We start from the raw sequence: 11919 nt of genomic DNA, 5'->3' as shown, positions 1-11919 counted from the left end.
GGAATTCTTCTCTGTGGCTATGGGCCACAGACGAACATCTCCAAATTCTTCTTATAAACCCTCCTTTGGAGGAGTCTTTCTTCTTCTTCTTCTTCTTCTTCTTCTTCTTCTTCTTCTTCTTCTTCTTCTTCTTCTTCTTCTTCTTCTTCTTCTTCTTCTTCTCCTCCTCCTCCTCCTCCTCCTCCTCCTCCTTCAAAGGAATTTATTTACAAACTGTCTTACTTCAACCACAGTTACAGCCAAGAAACAGGGAGTTGAGCAGCAATTAACTAAGACTCCACTAATTGTGTTTAGGCTGTTACACCCAGAGTAGCTTCCCTTCTGAGCCCTCCATTTGCACAAGGGCAGTCATTTAATTGCAGGAGTCTGTGCCATAGCACCTGGTTCTCGTGGGTTCAGCTGAGCCACTGCTCTGGGCTTTCTTCTCCCTAGTCAGTTTTCTACTTTTCTCCTTCTCTGTTGGCTCCTTCCTCTTTTTCTCTTCCACTATCAGCAGCTTTCTCAGCTTCCTCTTCTTTATTGTCAGCCCCCTTCTCTCCTTCTTTGTCCTGAGCACTGAAGGAACCTGCTTTGTTATAGCCTCCCTGGTTCCGAGCGATTTCAGCTGCAAACAATTGAATCCTGTGTGCAAAGATGGTTTTCTCCTCCATGGAGCCCTGGGAACAATCCAGCTGCAGCCAAGTCGCATAGTTGTAATCTTCTACGATCCCTTCAAATTTTAAGGAGAATGGCCTCCACTTCTCTATAGCTGATTCAGATTTGAGCTCTTCTGGGTCCAATACATCGACCCTGAGCTTCTCAAAACGCTCACAGAACTCAGAGTAGATTTGGTCATCTACTTTGGTGAGTTTCAGGAACTCTGGGTCCACTGATGATATCAGCTTGTAATAGACTTTGGCATGCTGCATTGCTCAAATGGCCCAAGCCATTTCCATATCAGGGTCTTGTCATAGGAGAGAGAAAGAGCATGGGCAACGGATACCACTTCCCCAGAAACTGGCTCTTCACAGACCAGTTAATACGACTTCCTCTTCCCGCATCTTGGTTTCTCTGTGTAGCCTTGGCTGTACTGGACTCGCGTTGTAGACCAGGCTGGCCTCGAACTCACAGAGATTCGCTTGCCTCTGCCTCCCGAGTGCTGGCATTAAAGGCATGTGCCACCACTGCCTGGCTCTCTTGCTGCTTCTTAAGTAGCTCCCTCTTCTGCATGAAGAACGCTGTCTCCAGCACAGTGAGTCTAACTTTTAGCAAACACGAAGGAGATTCTATGGGAGTAGCTAAAACAGGAGGATTTTTTCCAGCTATTCCACAGCTCTGGTCAGCAGCCGCAAGATTGGCAGGCAAGGGGACTGGGAGCTGGCTTTAACAGAAAATTGCCGTCACTATGACTGATTAGATGGACCTTTTTCTTCTCCTGTCCCCGCCCATGTCCACCACCACCACCACCACCACCACCACCAGTACTGCCTGCATGCTCATGAAGTGAAAGGATTGGAAGATGGTGACAGCAGACCTCCATGTATCTCAGTTAACTTAGTCAAGGAATCGCAAGATGAGCGTAGTCACTGTGTAGAGATTTACTTTTTGGAATGGGGATTTGCCACACACACACTCCCACCCCTCGCCTATTGAAGGGGGAGTGTCTTAGCAGAAACACTAACAGCATTAAAGCCCCAAAAATGGGCCATTTAAGAGACTCTTTATAAGTCCTTCCCAGAGCAAGTCAGTACTTTATGTTTTCTCTCTCTTAAAAAATAAAACAAAACAAAATAAAAAACAAACAAAACAAAGTCTTCCTTAACTCTTAGAGTTCTTTCTCATTTCATAAGTGAGCTTTCATGTAAAAGTTTTCCAACCCTTAGTCTTCATATAATACATGTAGCCATGGAGAGACAAATGAATGTATGGTAATTGACTGGGCTTCTCCAATAAATGATGGCAGGGAGAAAAAGGAAAAAACAGGTTGATGGGACACAGGAAACAGCGTTTATTAAAGCAATGTATTTATCGTCTTATAAAGGGGAATATGTACACTATTCAATCAGTTAAATGTTTTACAATAAAAGACGAAAGAAGAGGGCAGATGGGATGGCTGAGTGGATAGAGATGTCATGCGCAACAACCTGAATCCAGTCTCTGGGCACCGCATGGTGGAGGGACGGAAGCAGTCTTCACAGGTTGTCCCTCCTCTGGCCTCTGCATTTGCATTATGGCACGTGCGCACACACATCTTCACAGATGAAAAAACAAGTAAAAACAGACACAAAAAGAGGAGAATGTATGTAAGATGAAGAATATTTTAATTGGTTTTATTCCTTTGTGTATGTTTGTTTGAGAAAAACCTCATGTGTCTCGGGCTGGCTAAGAATTCCTAATGCCCTCACCTTTACTTCAGGGGTGCTGGGGTTAGAGCTGTGTACCCCAATATGCTACAATTTGCTTGATTTAGTAAGTCTGTAAGGTATACACACATCAAAACATCACATCATATGCCTGTACAATTTTTATTTTTCAATTATGCCAGGTCAGAGTTGGGAAAATTTCCAAAATAAATTCAGTGTAATTGTTGGAAAGAAGAAGCTGGGTATAATGTTCATACGTATAATCCTAACACTGATGAGGCTGAGGAAAGAGGGCTGCTGTAAGTTCTAGAACAGTCCAAGACCCTCATTGGGTCAGAGTATTTGCCTTGCATGAATGAAGCCCTGAGTTCAAACCTCAGAGTCTCACAAAGCTGGGAATGTTGGTGCATATCTTTAACTCCATCAGGAGGGGAAAAGACCAGAAGTTCAAGGTCACCCTTAGTTATATAGCAAGTTCCTCACCATCTTGGGACACATGAGAGCTTATCAAAAGAAAGAGGAGGTGGAGGGAATAAATCCAGTGAACACGGACAAAGAAAGAGAGGGAATGGTGGTGGTGACAGTGAGGATGTACTTGGAAATGCCTCAGATCTACTTCCTGTCATCCTCTACAATGGGTGAGGCCATGTAAGGGTTCCCTAGTCTTTAAGAACTGTGGTATTGTTCTGTTCTATCTTAAAAACAAAACAAGAAACTAAAACTATTTCTGTAGTGTGGAGGGGAGAGGGGGGTGGGAGCATGCCATGAGACAAGTGTGGAGATCTGAGGACGACTTATGAAAGGTGCTCATCTGATTCCACCGTGTGGATCCCAGGGGTTGAACTCAATGTCTCAGGCTTGACTTGGCACAGGCCTCTACCCACCGAGCCATCTCACTGGCCCAAGAGTCACATTCTTCTCTTGTCCCTGGGGAGGTTTACTGGAAGCCACTTCGTCTCACGGACAGTGCAGTCTTCCCTGATGCCTTTGAAGTTAGAAGTCTATATCTCTCTGTTCGTAGGGGGAGGAGGGGTCTGTATGTCTTGTGGTCTGTGCTCCCTGTAGCACCAAGATGAGGACCAAGAGTCAAGTGAGAGTGAGATGTCCCCAAGCCGGCTTGTCCTTTGCACTTATGGGGCAAACTGTGACCTTTCTCAAGGCCCACAAATTATAGGGAGGGATGGGGTGGACATTTTCTGAAAAAAAAAAAAAAATTATACCACCCATAAAAACATGCCAGATGGGAAGATGCCTATAATTCTAGTGGGTTTCAATTATATTTATTTAGTTCAGCCATTTATTGAAACAAACTCTAGACATTCCAGGTAGCTTTTCCAAACAAAAGAAGCTCTGATGTTTGCTTTTTGCCCGTAGTCGAGGTTGGTTAGAACTCAAGCATTAGACATGGGCTCAGAAAGAAGGCCCTTGTAGGCCTGAGTTCAAATCCAGAGTGACAATGACTGGAAAACATTCAGAAGATGCTTATGTACATGGACTGAAAGATAACTATTCAAGTTACAGCATAACTAATATTTTCTACCCATCCTGAGTGCCCCAAAGAAACTCTTAACTATCTGGGTTTCACAATGTTATCAGTCACCCACAGACTTTGCCTTCCTTGAAAGTGCTTCCAATTGTTTCGGTGGCAAAAGTGAACTAAATCAACACTGGATATAGCAAAGAAAACAAACCACTTATAAACATCCCTGTACCTGCCAAAACTGGAAAGCTATAAATAGGGGTAGCAAAAAAACCACGGTTCCAAAGTATTTCTCAAGGAGAAAACAGGCGGAAAAGGGTGAATAATCTTCAAAGAAGTAAAGGAGTTTTAAAAAAAAAAAGCAGTTCATTTGCAAGTTGGAATTTCTGGGGTCATAAGGAAGTGAGGAAGCATAATTCAGACACGATAGTGTGATTCCTGTACCCCTAAGAGAGCTGCAATGTGGCCAGTTGACTGCTGGGTGTAGGGGTTCAGGCCTGTAATTCTAGCACTTGAAAGCCTGAGGTTAAAAAATTATGGGTTCAAAGCCATCTTGTCATTTATAATAAAACCCTGCCTGGAAGAAAGAAAGAAAGAAAGAAGAGAAAAAGAAAATAGAAAAAAGAAAAATGAAAAAAAAAAAAAAAAAAAGAAAGAAAGAAAGAAAGAAAGAAAAATGGCAAGAAAAATAAGAAGGTGTCAGTTTGACCTGGGGAATTACATGGCACACAAAGGAGTGTTTACTATTGTTAACCCCCTTGTGTTTTCCAGAAGGCAGGCTCTCTTCTTCTAGGAACAGTTTGGTTTGGCAAGGTAATTTGCCAACCACATCCCAGTGTTATTTCTGCTATTAAATCACACAGCTATCTCTTTGATGATGCCTGTGGCTGTTTATCAAGCAGCCAATGCTGCAGTTGATGACCATTGTTCTAAGAAGCTGTATAGTCTCGAGCAGAGTCTTGTCTCTGCCACTATGCACTGTGTGACCCAGAGCTAATTCTTTGTAATTATTGGTTTTATTTTTGGGGGACTACAATTACATCATTTCCCACTTCCTTTTCCTCCCTTCAAACCCTCTCATAGACTTCTCTTGGCTCTCTTTTTCAAATTCATGGCCTTTTCCCCTATGAATTTTGGTTACCTTGTCACCTAGGAAGGTCAGAGCTACAGCTGTAAGGTCTCACCAACATGACAGCGTTCACCTCAGCTGAACAAGGACAGCAGCAACACACGTGTGCTAGTGACTAGGAGAAGGCCCGGGAAGCTTAGGCCTACACAAAGAGGTACAGACAACCACAGGATGCCAAAAGCAGGAGAAACAGTCTTCCCCAGGGACAAGCACATGGGAGCCAGTTCCTTAACCTTCCATACTTTGGTTAGTTGAGAAATGTTCATTCTCTCTGTTTCTTGTAATCACATGACTAGCTGATCAGATGATGGATTTGATTATTAAAAAGAATTAATTCAAGTAGGAAAAAAAACACAACTGAATATAGCTGGGCATGGTGGTGCACGCCTTTAATCCCAGCACTCTGGGAAGCAGAGGCAGGTGGATCAATGTGAATTCAAGGCCAGCCTGGTCTACAAAGCGAGTATAGGACAGCCAAGGCTACACAGAGAAACCCTGTCTGGAAAAACAAAAACAAAAAAACAAAAACAAAAACAAAAAACAAATCTGAATATACAAACTTTTTTTCTTAAGTGTACAGAATTTTATCACATGACATAATTTTGCCTTCTGTAAATTAAAAATTAAATAAAATAAGCATGTGGTTAATATGATGTTTAGCAGTAGCAATAATTCAATAAAGGCTGCATTTTTAATAACACCAAATTATCTGAATAGAACAATGTTGGTCATTCATTTGCTACATTAACATGAATTCCTTTACAAGAATATGTGTTGAAGTTTGAACGTGACTCCAGAGTTCATAAAACAGTAATTGGCAAATGAATCATTCTGATTTCATGGGCCCAGGACTATGTGACTCAAGCCATGAGCCTTTTAGCAATGTCTGACCCTTTCAGTCCAAACAAAAAGATGGATCTTAGACTCTAGCCGCTAGGGTTTACTTGGTTTCCTGAAGTTGCATGTCTGTGAGATGCTTTCTCGTGTCTGCTTCAGGATCTCTTTGGAAACCATTATGGGTTGCCTGTGGAAGGGACGGAGGCAAGCTGCCTCAAAGTAGGTACACCCTGTCCCACATCCAGATACTTTAGGGTACAGGCAAACAGATATGGACACAAACCTCATGGATACATACATACCTATACACATGTTCACTCGCTGTGGGCAGACACCTGATGACGATGTGGATTCAGACTGTGAGCACACACACGCATGGGACTGCACATTGCGAACACATGCAAACTCACACCTCAGGACATGCATATGTCTGTGTGTACTCACACGGTGGGTACATGTAGGCGCTTTCATGCTTACAGCAAAGACCCCCATGTATGCACTCCTACTGGATGCACATACACATATGCACTCTCACATTTTGTATGTTTGTGTGTTTATGTGTATTCACACTGTGGATACCTACCTGCACACATATGTGCATTCTCACAGTGAACACACTGTGGGCATTTTAAACTTTTGAGAAAGCACAGACACGGCTCAGCAGAGCAGCATGCAGCAGAGAAGTCCTCAATGTGTGAATGTGGTGCGTGGGACTCGGCTTCATCAGGCTGACCTGGTCACTCGCAGCCAGCTCCGAAGCAGCGGGGCTTGCTTCTCAGCTCAGCTGGACAAGATAGTGGCTGGTCAGGAGTTACAGCAATAGAACCAAGACCTCAGCCATGAGTTCCTCTCTCCCTAGCAGAAAGCCCACAGAGCTCTAGTTGGCACAAACTGCCCAACCAGGGGGCAGAATTTGGCAGTTTGGTGCAGAAAAGTTTCTGCAATGGGTAAGTGATTAACTCCAGGAAGTAGCTGTGGGTGCAGAGAGGGGTTGGTAGAGTCTCAGAAGAGCGGTTGCTACGTTAGATCCTTTTAGCCTTCAGGTCCACTCGAATAGCCTTCCCTTCCAAGTGAGGGTGCAGAGCAGAGCGGAAGGGCTGGCCTCCCTTGGTGGAAGCTGGGTTGTTGAGCGTCCAGGCTGGCCTGGAGGGGAAAGAGCTGAGCTTGGAAGTGGTGGCACCAGAAAGACGTCCCGCCTCAGCAGATGTCTGGAGCAATAGGTTACACATTTACACACACACACACACAGCCGCTCTGTAAGGCAGGCATTGCAAATGCTACTCATTATGTGTAAAATAAAGATTACACTTGCCTGTGTGGAATGCATTTGAATGAAAGAACTAGCAAATAACCAACACTCCACCTACGTTTAATTGGTGACTACAGGATGAAAAGACATCAAAGGGAGGCTGGATCTTGTCCAGAAAGCCAGGAAGGGTACCCCAAGGAAGTGCCTGCTAGCCTCAAGCTTAAGTATCAATCTGCACAAAGGGGAAGAAAGAGTGACAGACCAAGCAGGCTCTTGCTCACACTGGCACTTGGGTGAAAAGGAGGCAGGAATCTAAAGAGTGGGAGACCAAGGGCCAACATGACAGCAGCCTGCAGGAGGGTTGGAGGTCAGGAAGGGCTGGAGGAAGAGCTGGTGAGGAGGGTTGGGGGTCAGGAAGGGCTGGAGGAGGAGCTGGTGAAGAGGGTTGGGGGGTCAGGAAGGGTTGGAGGAGGAGCTGGTGAGGAGGGTTGAGGGTCAGGAAGGGCTGGAGGAGGAGCTGGTGAGCCATTTTGTACATTTCATTTTTTTTTCCTCCCAGGACTAGCAGGCGGCTATTGAAGGGTTTAAAGAGAAGGGCAAGACAGAGATGTGCTTTCTGAAAAGAGTCCGTTCTCACCACAGTGGGGAGCTTAATTAGAGACATCAGGAATGAAAGCAGGGAGGGCAGTGACAGAAAAGAGGACGGTAGGTCTGAGCAGTGAAAGAAAGGAGACAAAATGGCTCGGTGATAACCTGGAGGTGGGTGAGATAGGCCTGAACCCTGGGTTTCTAACATGGCTGCCTGGCTGGGGGAGATGCATTACTGGCATCAGAAACCTGCAAGGCTTAAGGTGAAGGGAAGGGAAAAACCTTCAGACCTCCAGGGAGAAGGGTCAAGTCGGAAATTGCAGATATGTTGGTTGTCCCTGACACTGAGTCTAAGCAGGCGATACTCTGTTGAGGCCTAAAACCTTATGTAGCAGTGCAGAGAGCCTGAAGGAGAGTCAGTGGGTCTGAGCATAAATATACGACTCCTGCTTCCTTTCCACGGAGACTGGAGTAGCTTTCTATTGTGGGTACTTGAGTTAGGCCAAGCAAGAATGCCTAGTACTGAATAAACAGAGTTTAAAGAAACCAATTAACAATGAATTAGAGGGGGACCCAAGAGACAGCTCAAGCGCCCTTTGCCAGAGGAAGTTCCAAGGTCCAGTCTTTGTCCTTCGTACCCAAATTTGGGTTACATGCAGCATGTCAACCCTACTGACCTTCGCTAGGATTTGGTTTCCTGGGAATCAAGAAAAGCACACACTGTTCCTGTGCATGTTCACAATGTTGTGTTTGGCTTGGCCCAAGGCTCTCCCAGGCTGCAGAACAGTCCAGAAGGTACTCCTGCCACCTGGAGGACAGAAGGAGATACAGAGGCCCTGGTCTCTCACCTGCCCCCATAGCCCCCTTGCCCCGTGCGCCCCCCCGCCAGCCAAACCTGTACCAACCAGCTCATGAGGTCTAATACCTGTTCTAGGAGGTTAAATCAGGGTTTAAAAGGCAGCGATTGATTCCCTAAGCCTGGAAGACCAATGGCTTGCCTTCTCCCATTCAATCCCACTGACACTGCAACCAGAAAAGGAATGATGGCTGGTTGGACCATGGGTCAGTCTGATTTATTTTCAAATGTCCAAAAAATGTTGGCAGATAACTTATTCTTCCACCAGGAGACAAAGTAGATTTAAGCCTGGGTGAGGCCAGGAGCTAAGGATAGAAGTTCACTGTTTCTTCCTTCTGTTTTGAGATCAGCCCACTCTGGCTTGTGCTCACTACATAGTCAAGGATGGCTTTGAACTCAGGTTCCTGCTGCCTCTACCTCCGAGTGCTGGGACCACAAGCATGGGCTACAGCCTTTGGGTTTACGCAGGGATGCTGGGAGTTAAATACAGAATTTTGTGCATGTTACACAAGCCCTCTACCAGCTCAACTACATGTGCCATCTTCCTACTTCTTCCTTTCAGGGATCTGGCCACCTCCATGAAGTCTGTGTTTTCAACTGTCTGAGAGGTGAGCAATGCAGACCCTGACCCTCCATGGAGACCTACAAGTTCCCTCCTTTCTTCCTGTCTGCATGGGTGTCATTCTGTAGGTTCTCAGCTTCACCAAACTAATTTGCCTTGCCTACTTGCTTCGTAATATGAGTTCATCAATAGTAAGAGATTTTGTGTGTGTGTGTGTGTGTGTGTGTGTGTGTGTGTGTGTGTGTGTAATCCCCAGAAAACCAACTTCTGATAGATAATGTTGGCAAAGTAAAGAAACACCATTTATTGGGCCCCTTAAATCTTCAACATATAAAGATTAGAACATAACGGGGAGGGAGGTTCTATGACTTCAGAATGTGCTTGAGGGCTGACGAGATGGCTATGAGGTTAAGAGCACTGGCTGTTCTTCCAAAGGTCCTGAGTTCAATTCCCAGCAACCATATACTGCCTCACAACCTTCTATAATGAGATCTAGTGCCCTCTTCTGGCCTGCTGGCTCACATGTAGGCAGAACATTGTATACATAATAAATAAAATAAAATCTTTAAAAAAAAAAAAAAAAAAAGAATGTGCTTGATCCTCCTGGTCAGCTATGAGAACTGAGCTGCCAGAGACAATTAAGCTTGGCCTTTTGATGGCCATTTCTGATCTGATCTCGTACAGGAATGTAAGACACATTTCCCCCTGAGTAGCTATGCACTGGTCACATATCCAAGACAATTCATGGGAAAGCCGAGGCAAAACAAAGAATACACAGCTGACGCTTCCCACTGCACTCACCTACGGGCCACACTGGGCTAGTTTCCCTTTGTCTCTCTATGTCTTTTTCCGTCTTCCTTCACCCTGCCCTGAACTCCGAGACATGGTTTGTATAGCAAAAGGCTTCTTTGGCTGTAGCCAATGATGGTACTAGTAAGAGGAGAGAGGGTGGGAAAGAGACATGCCAGGGTATTTTTGACTCCCATCTTTGGTGGGCTGAGAGGCACATTGGAAGCAGAAGCCTTCTCTCTCACATGACAGCTTTTGCTGTTTCCAGCAGCTCTCATTTTCCTTCTTGTCCCTTCAAGCCCTGAGAAATGGTAATGGCTGTCACTGTCACAAGGTGTGACTCACTGAGTTCCGAGATGACTCACCACCTCTTCCAATTCTATACGTGTACAAACAGTTCCTTTTAAAATTAATGTTTTGTTGCTATGTGAAATGTGCTGTTTTCTGTCCAGGCCTGAGTCAGAAATACTATCAAGAATATTTCTGTCAAAAAAAAAGACACGTGAATTTCTTTGTACATTCACACAGTTCCTTACATGGTAACTTGTGTACAGCAACAGTTCCCTTCTGGAGAGATGTTTCTTTGTGATGCACTGTTTGTCTCCAAGAAGAGTCTCAGGTCACGAGCTGGCTTCATCATTCCATGAGCAGGCAGAGCGAGCACGCTAGCATTGTGTATATATGGACACCACAAACACTTGCAGCTAACTATGACTTGGACCTTTGCATTGAAGGCAAAACTTTAATTCTCATTAAAAAGAGCTTAGAAGCAATTATACATTTTGCAATTTCCACTCAATAGAAAATGCAAATGAAGAAGAAACCCTATTAACCCATATATATTTGAACACTAAAGTCTTTTAAATTATTCCATATTCTCTCGTGTAAGAAAAGGACTCATGAAGGCTCAGATGGAGTATGCTAAATTTCTTTTTGGAATAAGGAATTAAAAAAAAAAACACAAGCTCTCATGAACTTAGCACCATATGCTTTTGACTTCTTATTAGATCAGGCTCTGCAGTTCTTTGCAGTGTGCCACAATAAAGGGACCATTTGGCTCTGGGATTGTGTTTCAGCCTTAGTCAGTGGGCACCTGACTTGCTTTCAGAGTGCTTGCTCGGTATCTCAGAGGTTGGTAGCAATGCCACATAGTTTGTACAGCTTGGCTTCTTCTCTTCTCTTCCCTCTTCCTCCTTCTTCAGGCCTTGTGATCCCTCTGGGACTCCAAGCTTGGGACCCTAAGCTCTGCCTACCACTCTTCCTGCCCAGTCACAGGCTTCAGCATCTTTATTAACAAATTAACTTTAAATGAGGTAGAGCAAGGTTTACACAACAAAGACAGGTGTGTGTGAGGATGTGCTCTTCCAGGTAGCAACCAGGTCTTGGGGGCCAGTAATTAGCATTAGAATACAAAGCACCAGACCTACCCCCAACAAGCTGGCTCAGGGCAAACGATGATGGATTTATCTCCAATAGATCCTAGAACAACTCCAGCTTTCTGATAATGACTTGGGAAATACTATAGTATCTCGGGGTTTTTATTTCTTCAGCTATACAATCAGGTATCAAGTGTAAAAATATCTTAGCTGATACTTACTATTTAGTGAGTAATCAATTAAATTTTAGTCTGTTCTGGCACCCAAAGATAGAAATGTTTACTGAAGAATAGGAAAACTGAAATAAGGATATGAAAGCAAGATACAGCCAGAGAATAGAAAATCTTCATTGATAAAAAGAAGTAGGTAAACAAGCTGGAATTCTACACATCAGTGGGGACTGAGAGCAGGGTATGATGGGAGAAATCTGATGTTTTGGCAAGGTTAATGATTCAGCCATAGACCCAAAGCAGGTTGATCTCACAAAGGTTAATAAGAGAAGAATGCCTTTACTAGTGTCTTTTAAGGGAATAGTTTTTTTTTTCTTTCTAAATTTATGGAAAATGCCCTTTGGGAAGCCAGTGCAGTAGACTCAAGTCCTTATTTAGATACAAATGCTTAATTAAAACAATGCCTCTCACTGTTTAGTGCTGAAACAGATTGAAGCCTCCTTCCTACTAGGTGCAGAATGGTAGGCCTGGGGCGCACACT

General features: G+C 44.3%; 1 pseudogene; it reads right to left on the bottom strand.

Annotated features, from left to right (window-relative positions):
• Positions 1–440: 440 nt before the first annotated feature.
• Positions 441–10110, bottom strand: LOC127193661 (protein PBDC1-like; annotated as a pseudogene).
• Positions 10111–11919: the final 1809 nt, after the last annotated feature.

The sequence above is a fragment of the Acomys russatus genome, chromosome 9 (genome assembly GCF_903995435.1).
Source record: "Acomys russatus chromosome 9, mAcoRus1.1, whole genome shotgun sequence".
NCBI lineage: Eukaryota > Metazoa > Chordata > Mammalia > Rodentia > Muridae > Acomys > Acomys russatus.
Note: the sequence above shows the minus strand (reverse complement) of the source record. Positions and strands in the feature narration are given on the sequence as shown.